Below are 18,552 nucleotides of genomic sequence, written 5' to 3'. Positions count from 1 at the left end.
CTTTAGATTTAGTAATAAAGACTTGTATAAACTGAACTGCTCTCGGTGTGTGTGTCTATTTTCTTTCGGTAGCTTGAACACTGTGACCAATCTAAAACGAACAAAGTGAGAGGTACAAGTTTACCCAAGACAGGAGGTGACTGTGGCGATCTCCGACCTGGCATCGTCTACAGTGCCCAGGCGCACTGAGTGGAAGGTGCGGGCATTGAGCAGTCTCCTGCTCCTCACGTCCATCAGCAGGCCATGAGCCCTTAGGAAGTCAGCCCCCAACAGCGCCGTGCTCACCGAGGCCAAGACAAACCTCCAAGTGAACTTCTCTTCCCCGATCTGTATCTGTGCCCTACGAGTGCCAAAGGTTTTGATTATAGAGCCATTGGCAGCCCGCAAGGTTGAACCGGGGGTTCAAATCCATGTTTCCAGCGCTGTGGGTGGAAGGACACTCAGCTCAACCCCTGTATCGACTAGGAACCGGCGACCTGTGGATCTGTCATGGATGTAGAAGAGGCTGTTCACGTGGCCAACCATCGCAGCCATCAACGGTGGTTGGCCTGGTCATTTCCCTGGTAATCACAGGGCTGGCAGTACTTGCGGGCTTTAGTACCCCCCCCCCCCCAGCACTGATGGTAGAAGCACCACAATGACTGGGTTTCTTTGGGCTTGACCTTGGGGGAATTTTGCTGATGACGGGGCACTGGCTTGGAGAACTTGGATACCTTGGAGACAACTGAGTGCTGCCTTGTTCTCCTGCTTAGCTCGCCAGAGGACATCCGCCCTCTTCAGACAGATGGAGCCGAATGTCCTCTGGCATCTGTTCTAGAAAGATCTGTCTGAAGGGGAAGCACGGCTCGTGATCCTCTGCCAGGGCCAGCATCTTGTCCATGAGGGCTGAGGGGCTGCGGTCCCCCAACCCGTCTAGATGTAAGAGTCTGGATGCATGCTGCTGGGGTGAGAGGCCAAACTTCCCCAGGATCAAATTCTTGAGGGCTGTGTACTTTTCAGTCGCTGGTGGCCAATGGATGATATCGTCCACCCTCACCACCGTGTCCTGATCGAGGGTGCCCATGACATGGTAAAACTTGGTGGTATCAGCCATGATGTTGTGGAGGTGGAATTGTGCCTCCGCTTGGCCGAACCATGTCCGTGGGCGCTGTGGCCTGAAAGGGAGAAGTTTAAGGGCTACTGCATTAACCTCTGCCATGTCCTTCGTTGGTTGGGTCCAGAAAGTCATCTGGGCCATTCGGGGCCACCAATGTGGCGCTCTGAGGAGCTGAAGGAAATCACTGCTACCTTGGTGGCTGGTCATTAATGACTTTTTATTCAAATTCAGCGCGCCCCTTTAAGGGCAGCATGAGCTCAGTCACCTGGTGCATTGTGACATCATAATTGCTGCCCAGGGCGCGCGCTGGAAAGGATGCTGGAGTCAAGAAGAAACCCCTGACGACAACATCTTCTAATGGCTGCTCCGCCACGTGGCGATACAAGTGGGGCTGGTTTGCCATTAGGTTGTGCCTAATACACTGTGCCACAGTGTATTCATTTATATTTACACCATTCTCTTGTTGCTTCTCTCACTTCGGTTGTTTGAGGGGCTTCCCCTTTGTCTCAGCAGCTCAATGCCCGGTAACAGGAGGATCCTAGACTGTAGTCCTTCCCTGCAATGCCCTCGTGTTGGCTGCACCATGCGTCAGTGCATTCCTGCGACCTGGAATGTGCCATTCAGCAGCAATCTCTCACTGACATCTCCATGTGCTGAAAGACCAGCAGGTTTGGGTAGACCAGAGTGTGCCTTTCACCACATTGATGGTGTTCCAGCAGTTCTGGATGTCTAACTCTGTGTCTCCAGGAACAGCCCATAAATCAGTGTCCTCTATCATTGCTGCTACTGGGGGTGAGCCATGACAAGAATCTTTGCATCCTTTTTTACATACTCTTAGTGAATCTGGATGCTGCAAAGAGGTGGATGACTGTCTCCATTCCACTGCAGTCATCTCGGGGATAATTTGGTGATGTTTCAGTTGTACAGGAAGGATCTGACGAGGAGGGCTCCTCGCACCGCTAGCTAGGCCAAGTCCTGGTGCTTGTTCATGAGAACTGGCAATAAGAAAATGTAATAGTACACAAAATTTCCTTTAGTCTGCCTTAAGCCAAAGGGTCACTTTTAATATTGCCCGGTGCCCCTTAGTCAGAGAAAGAGAAGCAAAAGAAAGTCCCTTCAGAGTCAGTTTCCATGGATTCACCTGCAGTGCTCCTGTAGCCGCACAGATTTCTGTTCAAACCCTCGGCATCTGAGCTCCAGATCTAAACTTCCAAAACGATCAGAAGCCTTCAGTACACAAGGCCATTTGATCCCCTCTTTGTTCAAAATTAATTTATTGTCATGTAATTGTACACAAAATTGCCTTCTGCCTGTCATAAGGCAGACAAAGAGTCACCATTAGTGTTGCTTGGTGTCCCTTACAGTAACAAAAAGAAGTAAAAGAGGGTCTCCTCGGAGTGACTGAGTGTCCGTAATTTACCTCTAGTGCTACTGCAGCCCCGGTTCGATCCATCAGCCACCAGAGCTCCAGATCCAAATCTCCAACATGACTGGTAAGTCTTCAATGCCTGAGGCCCTTCAGTAGTCCTTCTTGCCCTCCGCATCCTCTTGAATCCTGGTCAGATAACTGGTTCCCATGACCCAGTCTCCTGCAGCCCTTGCTGGCCCCCTGGCCGCCAGTCGCCTGCAGCCTAAGTGGGTCCCTTAGTCATTGAGGCCCTCGCTGATCTGCTGCCAAGGTCACCGTCCTGTAGGGTCATCTCTCTCCTCAATGGGGGTGGGGGGTGTTCTCCCCATTTCTAGACCCCTGCGCTGGTTCACTGCAACTCCTCATGGCCTGCTGCTGAATACAGATTGCCACTGTGCACACAGACCCGCGGTTGCAGGATTTTGTTGACAAAAGCAGTCGGCTCCCTTAACAGGCTATTTAAAGCATGTATGGAGCCATTGGCATTAAGACCTGGTGGTTGAACCATTCAGTTCAGTGCTGTGTCCCACTTTCCCAGCTCAGTACCACCAGCAGCAGTGCAGTTATAGCAGCTCCGGCTCTGCCACCATTTTTGTTATTCAACTTTATTCAAGTTCTGAATGCTTTAATGATCGGTCCCAGCATCATTCAGACTGGCCATGTCTTAGAATGGAGAATGATAAAAGAAGCAAAAGAGGGTCTCCTCAGAGTGACTGAATGTCTGTAATTTACCTCCAGATCAGTCTTTGTCCCAATGGCAAAGTCCAAGACAACAGAGGACCAGACTCCTGCACAAAGTACACACACAAATCCTCATACACCCATTTGCCTTCACCCACGCACATTCACCCTCATGCACACATCACACAAATACTCCTCAGATACACTCCCACACATATGCATTCACCCTTACACAAACACTCCTCACACACATCACTTTAACCTGTGTACACACACCTTGCACACACCACTCAAGCATACACCCCCTCACATACACAGCACCTCTTTCATGCACCCCTCACATACACATTCTCCATCACAAACACATTCATCCTCTCACACACATGCACACACACCCCTTCACATGTTCACTGTCTCTCTCTCTCTCGCATACACACACACAAGATCATATAGGAGCAGAAATAAGCTAATCGAGTCTTACCTGCAGTTGAATCGTGAGCTGATCTGTTTTTCCACTCACCCCCGCTGCCATGCCTTCTTCCCTGAGAACCTTGATGCCACTGCTAATCAAGAACCTATTAATCTCTGCCTTAAATACACCATTGACCTCACCTCCACAACCGCCTGGGGCAAAAATCTCCACAGATTTACCACCCTCTGACTGAAGAAATTCATACGCATCTCTGTTCTAAGTGGACACCATTCAATTGTTAAGATGTGCCCTATTGTCCTAGACTCCACCACCGTGGGAAAAACTTTTCTACATCTACTCTGCCCATGACTTTTATCATTCAAAATGTTCCAAGGAGATGCTCTCACCGCCCCCCCTCCCCCACCAAATTACAATGAGTGCAGGCCAAGAGCTATCAAATGCTCCTCATATGATAACCTTTTAATTCCCAAAATCATTCTCTGAAGCCTCTCAAATACCTGCACATCCTTTCTTAAATGAGGAGCCCCAAACAACTCACAATATGTGAGGTTTCAGAGGAGTCATGTGACGGAGTAGTGGCCGGTCAGGAAAACCAGCCCTCCAGGAAAATAGGAAAAAAGTTAGGAAAAAGCAAAGCATAACAAAAATAAAATAGAAGAAATAGAAGATAAAAATACAGAGAAGAGAAAAAAGATGCCTCCCAAGAAGGAGAAAGTAAAAGCAACTGGAAAAAAAATAGAAAAGTCGCCGCAGAAGATAGAAGAAGGCCTTACCCGCAGAAGATAGAAGAAGGCCTTACCTGCAGAAGATAGAAGAAGGCCTTACCTGCAAGGAACAGGATGCTGTGGTGGCGAAGAGTGCCCGACCCTCAAGGTCAGTACCTTCCCTGTAGAGTCGCGACCCAGCAGCCAGTGCACTATAAAAATGGCTCTCGGAGCCAAACAAAAGTGTGCAATGCACAATCAAAGGAGAGAGAGGACACCGGCGGGAGGGGGGATCAGCAGAGGAGTGGGGTGTCACAGAGCAAACAGCTGAGGGACATCCAACACCAGGGCACTTAGCTGGAGGACGAGGAAACCAGCAGAAGAGGGAGATAGATGGAAGGATGACCGACAAGAAGATCACCGTCAGGAAGCACAACAGACGAGCAGCCAGGAGGGGAGCACCAGCAACAAGAGGCCCAGCAAGAAGAGGCCCGACAGAGATACAAGCAGCTCATAAGGAAAAACAGAAGAGACACAGACTCAAAGAAGAGAAGAAGAAGACACAAACACAGATATAGATACAGAAGAAGAGGAAGAAGACCAAGATCTTCACAGAGAAATAGAAGGTAAAACTGATGGACAAAGAAATAAAAGGTAAGACTGATGAACAGAATATAGTCTTTTTTGAAACAAATGAGATCATTAAAAATGGTTATCGTTAGAGTTTAATGCAATTAAAAGGAAAATGAAAAGAACAGAAGATAAAATGCAAAGGTTAGAACAGGTAATGACAGAAATAGGGACAAGAGTAGAGAATATGGAAAAGCGGGAAACAGCTGTAGAAATGGAAGTGAATGACAGGAGAAAAATTGGAAGAAAGTGACAAAAAAATTAAAGAGACACAAGAGTTGTTATCTCAGAAAATTGATATGTTGGGAAATTATAGTAGGCGAAACAACATAAAAATAGTGGGCCTGAAGGAGGATGAAGAAGGCACAGACATGAAGACATTTATAAAAGGATGGATTCCGAAGGTCCTGGGAACAACAGAAATGGAAATAGAAAGGCCACACAGAGCATTAGCTCCGAAATCACAGGCACATCAAAAACCAAAATCCATCTTAGTAAAATTTTTGAGATACACGACAAGAGAAAATATACTGGAACAGGCAAGGAATAAAGTTAGAGAAGATAATAAACCATTGGAATACAATGGTCAAATTTTTTTTTTACCTAGACATAAGTTTTGAACTCTCAAAGAGGAGGAAGGAGTTTAATACAGCGATATCGATTTTATGGAAAAAAGGTTACAAATTCATATTAAAACATCCAGCCGTGCTTAAAATATTTATGCCCAGGGAGCAAAACAGACTGTTCTCAGATCCAGAGAAAGCGCAAGAATTCACAGAACGTTTGCAGGACAGGAGAAGAGATGAAGAGATGTAACAAGAAAGAAGAATGGCGATAAAGTATATATAAAGATGTAAAAACAATATATATGTAAAGAACTAAAGAGGGAAAAGAGAAGGGAAGGAAGGGAGCAAGGTGGGGAAAGAGAGAGTTTTGTTATATGTGTTTAAAAAAAAGTGTTTTCTGGAGAGGGCTGGTGTCCTGGGTAAACTTGTACCTCTCACTTTGTTCGTTTTGGATTGGTCAGTGTTTGAGCTACCGAAAGAAAATAGACACACACACTGAGAGCAGTTCAGTTTATACAAATATTTATTACAAATTCAAAAGCTGATTTCAAACTACAATATGCTAGCCCTTCCCAACTATACTTATCAACGCCTGGTCTGGTCCCAACTGCCAAAGCGAGGCAATGACTGCACACTTGTAGTAGTTTGTCGGGGCGCTGGTAGCAGCTTCTCCACCTCCCTCGAGCGGGTCGTTAGCTGGACTCTAGAAGTTTTTCTTCTTGCTGAGAGATTTTGCCACCTCTCAGAGTCTCAAACTTCAGCAGTGGGACCATGGCTTATATTACTCAAAAGTTGTTTACTTCATAGCTTATCTCTTTGAACAAATGATTTAATTATCTTGACAGTCTGCAACCAACAAAAGAAAACTGCATCTCTGGGCCTCATGGTGGAATTTAGATGTGTCTTCTGATTCAATTGCATCCTGGGCCCCATGGTGGAATTTAGGTGTATCTACTAATTCATATGCATTCCTGGGCCTCATAGTGTAAATTAGATTGTCTGCTGATTCTAAAAAACAAGCAGGTTCTCAGCCTTGCAGAAGGCTGCAAAGGCTGCAAAAGTAAAAAGCGGTTTAAATCTTCCATTACAGCTGGGTAGAGGGGGAATAACCGTCACTGCAAAATCAGTTGACTCTGCGAACAAGATCGCAATCCAAATGAAAAGGGGAGCTGTGGTTGCCTGGCAAGGGATATGGGGCAACTCAGAGAGGGGGGAACTTTTGGGGTTAAGGTATTAGTGGATGTGGGAACTGCAGGGGTACTTTATGTCTTAAATGTGTTGTTGTACATTACATGTAATAAGAGAAAAGTAAGAGATGAAAATGGGGAAAGGGTGATAGAGGTGGTGAAGAGGTGGAAAAGAGGTGTATGAAAGATATAAGATGGCCATGTTGAACGATATGACTATAAATATCAATGAAATACATAACCAAATTAAAAGAAGAGGCTACTAAATTTATTGAAGAAGGAAAAAATAGATATAGCATTTGTGCAGGAAGCGCATCTAAATGAAATGGAACATAACAAATTAAAGAGAGACTGGGTAGGACATGTAATGGCAGCATCTGATAATTCAAAAGCTAGATGTGTAGCCACATTAGTTAACAAAAATGTACCAATCAAAATAGAGGAGGAAATAATAGATCCAGCAGGGAGGTATGTAATGATAAAGTGTCAGATATACTCAGAATTTATATTTATATCCTCCTAACGAGGAGGACCAAAAGTTTATGCAGGATTTTTTTTGAAGATTGCAGACACACAAGGAAATATATTGATAGGAGGGGATTTTAACCTTAATTTGGACCCAATGTTGGATAAAACTGGACAAAAGACAAGTAAAAAGAATAAAGTGGCCAAATTTATGGTTAAATCAATGTAGGAAATGAAACTTATGGATATATGGAGGAAGCAACTCCCAAGACAGAAGGAATTTTCATATTATTCGAGTAGGCACAAAACATACTCAAGGATTGATATGTTTTTGTTGTCGGCCCATATTCAAGGGAGAGTTAGGAAAGCTGAGTATAAAGCTAGACTACTATCTGACCATTCACCCCTATTATTAGCAATAGAACTGGAGGCCATCCCACCAAGAACATGTAGATGGGAGTTAAACTCCATGCTAAAAAGGCCCATTCAGAGCCAGTTCTCCAGCGCATGACGTCCTGTTTTGCAGAAACTGCCAAAATGTTTGGCCTGGAAGTCAGCCGGAAGAATACTGAGGTCCTCCATCAGCCAGCTCCCCACCATGACCACCAGCTCCCCCACATCTCCATCGGGCACACTGAACTCAAAACAGTCAACCAGTTTACCTACCTCGGTTGCACCATTTCATCTGATGGAAGGATCGACAAAGAGATAGACAACAGACTCGCCAAGGCAAATAGCACCTTTGGAAGACTACACAAAAGAGTCTGGAAAAACAACCACCTGAAGAAACACACAAAGATCAGCGTGTACAGAGCCGTTGTCATACACACGCTCCTGTTTGGCTCCAAATCATGGGTCCTCTACCGGCATCACCTACGGCTCCTAGAATGCTTCCATCAGCGCTGTCTCTGCTCCATCCTCAACATTCATTGGAATGACTTCATCACCAACATCGAAGTACTTGAGCTGGAAGAGTCCGCAAGCATCGAATCCATACTGCTAAAGACCCAACTGTGTTGGGTGGGTCACGTCTCCAGAATGGAGGACCATCGCCTTCCCAAGATCGTGTTCTATGGTGAGCTCTCCACTGGCCACCGAGACAGAGGTGCACCAAAGAAGAGGTACAAGGACTGCTTAAAGAAATCTCTTGGTGCCTGCCACATTGACCACCGCCAGTGGGCTGATCTCGCCTCCAACCGTGCATCTTGGCGCCTCACAGTTTGGCGGGCAGCAACCTCCTTTGAAGAAGACCGCAGAGCCCACCTCACTGACATAAGACAAAGGAGGAAAAACCCAACACCCAACCCCAACCAACCAATTTTCCCTTGCAACCGCTGCAACCATGCCTACCTGTCCCGTATCGGACTTGTCAGTCACCAACGAGTCTTCAGCAGACGTGGACATACCCTTCCATAAATCTTTATCCGCGAAGCCAAGCCAAAGAAGAAAAAGAAACTCCATGCTACTTAAAAGACAGGAATTTAGGGAGTTTATTGAATGCCAAATTAAAACGTTTTTTGAAATAAACACAGGATCAATGAAAGACAAATTTATATTATGGGATGCAATGAAAGCCTTCATTAGAGGGCAGATAATAAGTTATGTGACTAAGAAGAAAAAGGATTACAATTGGGAAATGGAGCAGTTGGAAAGAGAGATAGGAATTAGAGTACAGAAAAGGAATAAGTAAAAAGGGATGATATAATGAAAAGGAGAGAATTGGTGGACAAAAAAATTAAATACGAAACATTACAAATGTACAAGGTGGAGAAGAACATAATGAAAACAAAGCAAAATAATTACGAACTGGGAAAAAAAACACATAAAATATTAGCCTTGCAACTTAAAACAGAACAAGCTAAAAGAACGATACTGGCATCAAGGAAAAAGGACAAACAAATTACATATAATCCAACAGAGATTAATGAAAAATTTAAGGAATTTTATGAACAATTGTATCAAACTGAGAACGAGGGGAAAGATGACAAAATAGAGGAATTTTTAGCTAAAATTGGATTGCTGAAATTGCAAGGAGGAACAAAACAAACTAATAAAACCATTTGAAATAGAAGAAATACAGGATATATTAAAAAAGATGCCAAAGGAGAGGATGGATATCCAATAGAATTCTATAAAACATTTAAAGAGCTATTAATTCCTCCTCTCCTGGAAGTAATGAACCAGATAGAAGAAACACAAAATTTGCCAGATTCATGTAAGACAGCAATAATTACAGTAATACCAAAGACAGGTAAGGATCCACTAACACCAGCATCATATAGACCAATATCTCTACTTAACTCAGACTATAAGATAATAGCGAAATTATTAGCAAACAGATTGGCCGATTGTTTACTTAAAATAGTAAAACAAGATCAAACTGGATTTATTAAGAAAAGACAAACAGTGGATAATGTCTGCAAACTTATTAATCTAATCCAGACAGTTCAAGGGAATAAGAAACCAACAGTGGGTGTTGCTCTAGACACAGAAAAAGCCTTTGACAGAGTAGTGTGGAATTACTTACAAAAGTTCAATCTACCAGAAAAATATTTAAATTGGATTAAAACATTGTATAATGGACCGTTGGCGAAGGTAACAGTAAATGGATATGTATCAAATCACTTTAAATTAGGTAGGTTAACTAGACAGGGATGTCCACTATCCCCCTCATTGATTGCCTTCGCAATAGAACCTTTGGCAGAACTGATAAGAATAGAAAATAAAATAAAAGGGATAAAAATAAAGGAGGAGGAGTATAAAATCAGCTTATTTGCAGGTGACATCATAGTCTACCTAACAGAACCAGAGGTATCAGTAAAAGAATTACATAAGAAATTGAAGGAATATGGAGAAATATCGGGGTACAAGATCAACACAAATAAAAATGAAGTGATGCCAATGAGTAACGCGGACTATACAGAATTTAAAAAAGAATCACCATTTAAATGGCAAGCACAAGCAATCCGATACCTAGGTATCAGGTTAGATAATAACTTAAGCCACTTGTACAAACTAAATTATCAGCCACTAATAAAGAAATTGCAGGAAGACTTAGAACATTGGAAAGAATTACTGCTAATGTTGACAGGGAGGGTAAACTGCATTGAAATGAACGTGTTCCCAAGGATACAATACTTATTTCAAACATTATCAATTCCTTTAACAGAAAAATTCTTTAAGGAACTAAAGAGAATAATAAGGAAATTATTGTGGAAAGGGAGGAATCCAAGGGTAGCGTTAAATAAATTAGCAGAGAGGTATAATCAAGGTGGTTTGCAGTTACCAAATTTTAGAAATTATTATAGAGCTGCACAATTAAGGTATTTATCAGATTTTTATCAGACAAGGGAAAAACCAGACTGGACTAATATAGAACTAGATAAAATAGGGGAAAAGGTACCCGAACATTTTCTTTATAAGTGCGATGAAAAGCTGGTGCAATATAAAAACTCACCAGTATTGCATCATTTACTTAATACATGGAAGAAGATCCACATAGAAAGGAAAAAAACAAATGACCAAATACCAAAATTACTATTGACACAAAATCAGCTAATTCCTTTTACAATAGTCAACCTTTCCTTTAGAGAATGGGAGAAAAAAAGAATCAAAAGAATAGAAAATTGTTTTTTGGGAAATAATTTATTAACATTTGAACAGTTGAAGTACAAATATGGAATAACTCATGGTACAATGTTTGCAATATCATCAACTGAAAGCTTATTTAAAGGATAAATTGGGAAACAGCTTGAGATTACCAGAAGGAAGCAGCTTTGAATACGTGATTACAGACACAATGATAATTAAAAGATTTATAACCAACATGTATATTAAGCTGCAAAATAAGGAAAATGAAATAAACTATAAACCTAAGCAGAAGTGGGAAAAGGATCTAAACATAAAGATAAAAAATTGAAGTATGGGAAAAGTTATGTTCTGGAACTATGAAGAATACAATAAACACAAGGTTACGCATGATACAGTATAATTGGTTACACAGGGTATGTATCACTCCTCAAAAATTTTAAAAAATGAGTTTCAACATTATCGGATAGATGTTTTCGCTGTAAGAAGGAAATGGGAACAACACTACATGCAACTTGGGCATATATGAAAGTAAATACGTTTTGGGAAGAACTAAATCAGATACTAAATAAAATTACAAAAAATAACATACCAAAAAAACCAGAGATATTTCTTTTAAGTAACATAAAAAGTAGAGAATTAGGCCTCAAATTGGATAAAGTGCAAAAAAAAATTCATTATGATAGCCTTAGCGATAGCAAAAAAATGTATAATGTCAACTTGGAAAATAGAAGAGAGCATGAGAATACAGCAATGGTACATGGAAATTAATAAATGTATTCCATTGGGAAAAAATAACATATAATTTAAAAAATAAAGTCACAATGTTTGAACAAATTTGGGAACCATACATGGAACATATCAGAGAGAGCTTGCCTCGGACCTCCACCCCTAAAATGAGAATGAAAATGATAAGACAAAATGGTGTAATAAATAGATGACGCATTTTTCTTATTTATTTCCCTTTGTGTGAAGATATTGTTTTATGGTTTTATTGTATTGTAAATGTTGAATATTTATGGGTTTTGGAGGGGGGTGGGAAGAGGGGAGGGAGGGGAAGGGGGGAAAAAGGGGAGAAAAGACCACTGTGTAAATTTAATGAGAAACATTTGTACATATTTTGGTTGATATGGTTCATAGTGTGAAAAATAAAAAATTATTTTAAAAAATGTGAGGTTTCACCAGTGCCTTATAAGGCCTCAGCATCAAATCCCTGCTCTCGTATTCTATTCCTCTGGAAATGAATGCCAGCATTGCATTTGCCTTCTTCACCAACTCAACCTGTAAGTTACCTTCAGACTATCCTGCACAAGGACTCCAAGATCCTTTTGCAGCTAGGTGTTTTCAGTTTTCCCTCAATTTAAAAAAAAGATTGCCCTTTTATTTTTTCGACCTAAGGTGCATGACCGTACACTTTCTGACATTGTATTTCATTTGCACTTCTCTGAACCTGTTGAGGACCTTCTACAGCCTCCCTATTTCCTCCACACTACCTGCTCCTCCACCTATCTTCATATCGTTTCCAAATTTGGCCACAGAGCCATTTGTTCCATAATCCAAATCATCAATATATAAATATAAAGAAGCAGCCCCAATGCTGAACCCTGTTAAACACAACAGGCAGCCACCCAGAATATGATCCCTGTATTCCAACTCTCCTTCCTGCCAATCAGCCAATGTTCTACCCATGCTAGTATGCTTCATTGTCAACATGTGGGTAGTGGGATAATCATCCCTCTTGGTGTTCACTTGGCCTCTTTTCTTAGAAGTTCTGTATGGCCACTTTTGCTTGGCCCATTCTTTCATTACCTTGGATCTGTTCCCGACTCTTAGTGGGATCAGTGCCTTACTTGTTTTCTGCAGTAGTTGTGTGTCTTAATGGGTCCTGGAGCAAGTTCCTATTCTTGTAAAGTAGGTGACCCTATTTCTGTTTTTCAGTAGGTCCCTCCATGGTTGGAGTTCTGTGCCTACTCTTAGAGATGGGGAGCAATGGGGGAAGAAATGTGGATCCGGTGGTGTCTACATTCTAAGTAAGTAAGTAAGTATTGTTGTTGCAAAAGAAAACACAACGAACTTTTAAAAAACATGCACGATACTCACAAATACAACATACAGGAGCATATAAGAACAAGAAGAAAAAAAATTGCATTAAAGCAATACAAAAATGCACAAATTGGCAGAGTTTAATTAGCAGACGGCTCTGGGATAGAAAATGTTCTTAAGTCTGTTCGTCCCTCCATGATTTAATGGACCTATTTCGTCTACCCTTCCTGATACAGCAAGATCGAAATAAATCCTCCAAAGGGGACAAGGAGCCCCCAATGACCTTTCGGGCTGTATTGAAGATCCCTCATCTGCTGCTGTACAACTGGCCAATCATACAGGAATCTAGTAAGTCAGCACAGTTTCAATAGAGCAATGGGAGAAGAATCCTGTAGACCAGGGGTGTCAAACTCAAATTCACAGAGGGCCAAAATTTAAAAACTTGGACTAAGTCGTGGGCCAAACTAAATATTTATTGAAAATTTTCAACAACATCTGCATGTTTTCTCTTCTTTCAACATATGTAATGTTAAACTTTTTCTTATTAAAATAAATGTTTAATAATAGTTTTGGTTAAACTCTTTCCAGAAGAAGCATTAACAATTGAGAAATAAAATATAAAATAAAGTTTGCTGTAAAACCAGACTTCTTTTCAACTCCTCCACCTTCTGGAGCTTTTGCTTCTCGTTCAGATCCTTATATCTATCCTGGTGTTTTGTTTCATAGTGTTGTCGTATGTTATATTCTTTAACTACAGACACGCTGGCTCCAGACACAAGACAAACAGGTTTGTCTTTTAAAATGATGAACATAGAGTTTGCCTCCCACCTGTATTGAAAGGTCCTATTTTCTGTCTTTCATTTGGCCATTTTTCGTAAGGGGTTTATTACACGTGAGTTGGGCGACAGGTCGCAGATGCTAATGAAAGTAAACAGAGGAGGTGGGGGCGATTAGCGGGCTGACGGGCCGGTGCCAACGCATTTGCAAAGCATTCTGGGATTTGTAGTATTAGCTGTGCATGCGCTATACTGGCGCGGCAGCCAGTGGGCCAGCTCTAATACATATTTGATATGATCTTGTGGGCCAAATATAATTATATCATGGGCCAAATTTGGCCCGCGGGCCTGAGTTTGACATGTGTGCTGTAGATTTTCAGGAAATGGAGACGTTGATGTGCCTTCTTGACTCTAGCAATGGTATTAATAGTCCAAGAAAAATCCTCAGCCAAATATGTTCCCAGTCTGGTCACGAGGAAGTGCAGTGAACAAACCACACCTGCAGCCGTGAGTGAGCTGGAGCAACTGATTTTAATCGAACTCGCGCACACGTTTATAGCCAAGTTCCCGATGATGCTTGTGACTCCCAGGACGGAAATGACCAGCCCACCGCACCCAGTACATCGGTGCTCTTCCCCCCCACCCCGCGAGTCCTCAGCTCCAGTTCACTTGCAGAGTGGCTCAAGCCGCCACAGCAGAAATTTTAAAGTCTTGATCCTTTCCACGCAGTCCCCAATAATATATAATGGAGCCGGGGCCACGCTGTTCCACCTGAAATCTATTACGGGCTCTTTGGTTTTCAAGGAATTCAAAACCAGATTGTTTTCTGAGCACCACACTGAGAGTCTGTGCTCTTTGTCTCAATAGGGCTGATTCATCGCCCCTTGAAATGAGCCCAACCACACTGAGAGTCTGTGCTCTTTGTCCCAATAGGGCTGATTAATCGCCCCTTGAAATGAGCCCAACCACAGTTGTGTCATCCGCAAATTTTATGTTAACATTAGAAAAATTCTCGGAGACAGAGTCATAGGTATAAAGAGAATACATCATTGGGCTCAACACACGGCCCTTCGGGGAACGAGTGCTAAGTGTGAGAGGAGGGGAATAATAAGTGCCTATTTTTACAATATGGGAACGGTTTGTTTATAACTCCTTGATCCATAGACAAATAGATCTGGAAAATCCTAAATCAGCGAGTTTGTTAACCAATCTGCCTGGAATAATTGTAATAAAAGCAGAACTAAAGTCTATAAAAAGCTTCAAACAAAACCTCAGCAAGATAAAAAAAAAACTAAAACCAACAATTCAGAAAAAAAAATATCTGGATAAAATAGTATCTTTTTCCCCTCCAGTTCCATCTGCCTCCCCCCACTCACTTTCGCCCCGACCGCCGCCGCCCTTAGAATCTTTTCACGATCACTGCCACCCAATGTCTGAAGGCAATGGTTTCATGAGTTCCCAGTAGTGGGGGTGGAGCAATCAACCAACCTCCATCTCCCTGGAGAAACTCTGGATCCTCCTTTCACTCTACTCCTTTTAACATGACTGAGCTCCCTCTCTTGCCCTCTCCACACTGCCAATTCTCCAGGCCTGCCGATCATACTATCCATCTTTTATTTTTCAATCTTTTTATTGTTTTTATGATAAATAGAGTACATTGAAGAAAAGGGAACAAAACTGAAAATACAATATCAAATATGTATATATATCAAGATAAAACATTAGTTCCCCCTCCACTGTACTGGATGAAAACAGAAAAGACATCAAAAATATTATATATGAGGGAGTCACGTGATGGAGTAGTGGCCGGACGGTGAACTCCAGCCCTCTCCAGAAAAGTCGGAAGAAACAAAGGAAAACACAAAGGCATAGAAATAAAAATTAAAGAAAAGTGAGTATAAAGGTGGAAAGAAGATGGCGATGAAAAAAGAAAAATCGAAATCAACGGTAAGAAGAGAGGAAGAGAAGACAACGGAAGAAGAAGGAGAAGGCCTTACCTGTTCGAAGAGGCCCGCGGTGGAGAGAGAAACCCGCTCCCTCAGGTCGGTAGAAATTGGACTACAAAAATATTATATATAATTTAAAAAAAACACCTAACCTACTCTATTTAAAAAAATGAACCAAAAAATATCTGAGCAGCTTATCCTGAGGGTTACATATATTTTGTAGTTTTTGGTTTTTACTGTAAATCAAAAAACAAAGGTAAGATTATATTTCATCTGGAAGAGTGAGTACATCTAATCGCATTAAAAACATTTACATCAAATGAAAATAAGACAGAAGGTCACCATATATCTTCAAATTTCACTGACGAATCAGATACATGACATTTTTTTTTTCTAAACTTAAACAGGACATAATATGAGAGAACCATTGAAACACTACTGGAGGTCTAAATTTAGATGACACTTTCCAATCTCTTGTATTTCCCAATTTCAAAATGTCATCTTCTAAGAAATGTAAGCTTCGATATTCCAATCACTCCAATAAACCAAACTTCTTAATTGCAGCTGTATGTAGCTTTTAATTAGTTGATATAAACGTATAATATTTGCATAACTTTCCATTGAAATTTTCATAAGGATGAATTAACAAAGCATTTGATTATATTTAAAGACATAATGATATAGGAAATGATTAAAACTATTAAGATGATAAGACAAAATCAAAGAAAAGTATTTCGATGCTCACGCCTCCTCCATGGTTCTTCGAAGACTTAACGCAAGCTCCCCGTTTGCCCAGATATTACAACATATTATGTCATAGTAACTATGGTAACACTACAAAAACAATCTTTCTTAAAGGAATAGCCACAAAATTAACAAAAATCAAACACACAAGGTTTTAACCTTTACACTAGTCTTTCCATTTGAATAAGATGACTCTTCTAGACAACAATGTAGAGCAGGCCACAACCTGTTGAACAGGTACGGAAAAACTCCCTATGTCTGGTTCAATAACCCTGAAAAGAGCAGTTATTGGACTGGGTCGAAGCTCCACCTGAAATACAGTTGGAAAGAGATTAAAAATTTATTTCCAATAGATTTCGAAAGATGGACAAGACCAAAACATATGTGTCAGTGTAGCAATTTCAGATTTGCATCTGTCACAAGAAGGGGTAATATTAGAAAAAATACAAGTCAGCTTGTCTTTGGAGATGTGAACACGATGCACCACTTTGAATTGGATTAATGAATGTCAGGCACATATTGAAGATGTATTCACCAGTTTAAAAATCTTTCCTATAGATCCTCAGATAAGGATCTTTCAATTCCAGTTCCCAAGCCTCTTTAATCTTATCGTGAAGTACTGGATGTAATTTCAATAATCTATCATATATAATTCTAATTAATCCTTTCTGAGAAAGATTCAATGGAAAAATATTATCAATTAGATCTGGTAGATATACAAATGGAAAGTTGGGTAACATCACATTTAAGAAATTTCTAATCTGTAAATATCTTTGAAAAATGATAGTCATATTTACTTGCCAGCTGTTCAAATGACATTAAACAGCCTTCCTTAAATAAATAAATTTGGAAAAGATATAATACCTCTGATTTTCCATATAGAAAATAATTAATCAATTATTGATGGTTGAAAAAAATAATTATGAGAGATAAAACAAAGTTTTTTAAATTAAAAATTTCCTAAATTGGAAACAGCTTCACAATGTACGTTTGAGCCTCTGGCAAAAGAGGCAAGGTCACAGAGTCCCACTCGGCTTCTGGACAAGTCCTTCACTGAAGCTGCCTCCTGGGGCCTGCTACACCCAAATTCAAGCATCAGCTGCTCACCTGCTACCTTGCACTGCAAGCCACAGAGCACCAGATAGCAGCAGAGACAGACACACTCTGGTTGCACTTCCACATCATGAGATGGGTTAAATAAGCGAATGTCACCCACAAGAAGGGCCATGACCAGCAACCCTCAATAGTGGAAGTGGTATGGCAGAGGCCGGTCCTGAAGGGATGAGCTGCTTACATGAACAGGTCATGTCCCTGCCCAAATGTGACACCCTGCCCCCCAACCCAAATTGCCCACAGTACACCCTTCCTCCAGGGCCAACTTTTCAACACCCTAGACCCCGGACAACAGCAAGAAGCTTGGTTTACTGATGGTCTAGCCAGTGGAATTGTGGCAAACAACAGTGGAAGCCAGCAGTGCTCCACCCTGCCATGAGTAAAATACTTAGAAAGAGGGGTCAGGGGAGTCCAGCCAACTGGCCGAGTTGGTGGCTGTGGCATTCACCCTAAAGAGACTACTGGGCCAGTCTTCGTCTACACGGATTCCTGGGCTTTTGCAAATGATGTGGCAGTGTGGATGGCCCGGTGAAAGGAGATGGGGTGGCAGATCCATGGCCGCCCACTCTGGGGACAACAGCACTGGCAGTTCATTTGGGAGATGGCATAACAAAGAATGGTCACAGTCTACCATGTGCATGCATACACCTCCAAGGACACAGCTGAAGCTGCCCACAATGCCACTGTGGACCAAACTGCTCCGTCACCACTCGCCCCAAGCAGAGTTACCTTGGACCTTTGGTATTGTAGGTGCACTAAAGTGGGCATGTGGGGGCTGACAGGACGCAATGATGGGCAGAGGGTCAGGGAGACTCACTCTCCCATGATGAAGCAAGAACCCTGGTTGCCAATTGCCCCATTAGTCAATGAGTAAAACTAAGGGGGTGGCCAATGTGTCCTCTGGGTTGCATTCACTGGGATATGGGAGTGGGCCAGGTAGGGCAAATCAACTATTTTGGGCCTCTCCCAAGGCAAAATAAAAAGCAGTATGTCCTCTCAATGGTCGTCACGTACTTGGGTGAACTGGTGGCAGTGCCCTGCTGGTGAGCTGACCAGGGCAGCACCATTAAAAGACTGCAATACCTCTCCTCCATTTATAGAATACCATGGGAGGTACAGTTCAACCAGGGCTAACACTTCATGGGGGAAAATGTACAGGAATGGGCAGAGGA

At 41.8% G+C, this 18,552-nt stretch overlaps 1 long non-coding RNA gene across 2 annotated transcripts; it reads left to right on the top strand.

Moving 5' to 3' along the window:
• The first annotated feature begins 1,437 nt into the window (after positions 1–1,437).
• Positions 1,438–13,301, top strand: LOC138761732 (uncharacterized). 2 transcript variants are annotated; one of them, XR_011356462.1, is made up of 3 exons: positions 1,438–2,589; positions 12,697–12,788; positions 13,038–13,301. It is a non-coding gene; the product is annotated as an uncharacterized lncRNA (long non-coding RNA). The 2 variants fall into 2 exon arrangements; XR_011356463.1 differs by having other exon boundaries at positions 12,697–12,796.
• The last annotated feature ends 5,251 nt before the right edge of the window (positions 13,302–18,552 follow it).

Source organism: Narcine bancroftii, chromosome 4 (assembly GCF_036971445.1).
Source record: "Narcine bancroftii isolate sNarBan1 chromosome 4, sNarBan1.hap1, whole genome shotgun sequence".
Taxonomy (NCBI): Eukaryota; Metazoa; Chordata; class Chondrichthyes; order Torpediniformes; family Narcinidae; genus Narcine; species Narcine bancroftii.
The sequence above is the reverse complement of the archived record's forward strand: the minus strand, read 5'-3'. Positions and strand labels throughout refer to the sequence as shown.